Source organism: Halyomorpha halys, unplaced genomic scaffold (genome assembly GCF_000696795.3).
Source record: "Halyomorpha halys isolate HHAL.00 unplaced genomic scaffold, Hhal_1.1 Scaffold141.1, whole genome shotgun sequence".
NCBI classification, from domain to species: Eukaryota; Metazoa; Arthropoda; class Insecta; order Hemiptera; family Pentatomidae; genus Halyomorpha; species Halyomorpha halys.
The window spans coordinates 110,474-112,387 of NW_027111321.1; the positions used below are offsets into that span (position 1 = coordinate 110,474).

The window sequence follows — 1,914 nt, forward strand, 5'->3', positions numbered from 1 at the left end:
GGCATGTTGTAATTAATTACTTAAATCAAAACTGAAGTAAACAATAACATGAGGTTCTGGAAGGAAGGTTATAAACATAAAGGCTTATACAACAATGGTAAAACATTTAACATTTAACACAACATCATGAATACCCCTACTGCATGGAATTACGCCGTAGTACTTGCACTGTGTGCGGACTTAATTCCTAAACGGTATTCAATAGATAAATATAAACAACATTTATTGTGTGTATCGGTACGTAAATATATAGGAGTATTTATTTACGTATATCCATACGTTTATAACAAACAATAAAAAAATATTGGAAGATTATTGATTGACCGTGTGTATAGAAAAAATTAAAGGTTGTAAATAGTAAATTATCCTTTTCATTTACTATTTACAACCTTTAATTTTTCTTATTATATCTTACTTTTTTACATTTTATACCCCTGTTATTTTACACTTATGTTTTTTTCTTTTTTTTTTTTTTTCCTTTGTGTAACTATAGTGTTTGTATCTTTTTTAGCCCTGACGAAGCCCTGCAACGTGGGGCGAAACGTTGGCTCAATAAAATAGTATAATTATCTACTATTTGAGTGTTTTTTTACCGCACCCGGACCATATTCCATTCTTCAATAAAAAAATATATTTTCTCTTGTCTTAGTACGGTGGCCACAACAAACGCCTTTGATGACCAGTGGAGTTTGGTGCCACTAAACAAACAAACAACCGACATACGTTAAAGTGGCAGTAATTATTAAAATTTTTATTGTCCGAATTTGTATCTAAACGCATGACAATATACTCTTTGGACCATTTACCTTTTAATTGAAACATTCAGGCGGTTTAGGCCGTGAGGGTGTCGCCATGTGCGACCAAAACAAAATAATAAAACAAATAAAGAGAATAAATGATAGTTATATAAATAATCTAGGAAAACCAGTTAATTAAAATAAAAGTACTCCCTGTAAACTCACAAATTGCGGGAACCACTGTTAAGATTGACACAAGGCATTATTGTTTCACTGATCAAACGAACGGCAACTACTCATTTGTTACTTTTCCGAAGTCTGGAAGACACTTTACCAAGCAATGTCGATAACCTTCATCCTGCCAAGTCTGATAGGAAATACCAAAGTTCCGAGGGCAGCCGACTCTTACTGGGACACTTATTATAATATTTAAGAAGGTTCTGAAATTGGAAAACGGTGTGAGATCCTCCATTCGTCGTAGCCTTTAAAATAGACACTACAGAAAACATGTAGGTCGATTTATGACATGTCACAAGCTCAAAAGAGGAGATCATAACACACACCCAAAAGAAAAAGGAATCGATTTCAACCGGATCCACCCAACTACGATTCCCAGTAAAAGAAATGGCTTAGCATCACTGATGATGTAAAAGAAAACATAAATGAAACCGCCCAAAATACGGCGAGTGGCCAGTGATCTTATGAGGCTTACACATCGTACCTGACGAAAAAAACAACAACTTTTAAAAAAAAAAAAAGTCACTGTAGAATTTATAAAAAAAAATTAAATAATAGTAGTTATTTACATTTATATTGTTAGATTTTTTAAAAAAAATTTATTTATTGATATTTACAACTGTACATAAATACATCAAGTAAATTTGAGGAAATCATAATGGTATGGTAGAAGCATGTAGAGAAACTTTTTTTTTTTTCTGTTTTTCCGAACCCTCTAAAACAGAAATAAGAAGTGAATTAGTAAGTTCATTACTGTGAAAAAGGAAAGTAATTCGTGTTGTGTCTTACCTTTTACTACCTTTGGTATTTTAAGGTTACCTGTTATGTTTAATGTCATATATGAGCTATCCATTCTAAAAAAGAGCTATTTTAAGTCCGGAGGTGAGGGGCCTCCTTGTGCTGTATCGCATATAAGATAAAAATAAAAAAACATTAATCA

The 1,914-nt window shown here is 32.3% G+C and overlaps 1 protein-coding gene across 1 annotated transcript in view; it reads left to right on the forward strand.

Annotated features, from left to right (window-relative positions):
• Nucleotides 1–1,914, forward strand: part of LOC106678401 (uncharacterized) — a gene marked incomplete at its 5' end in the record, with an annotated part of 46,865 nt that overhangs the window by 27,081 nt on the left and 17,870 nt on the right.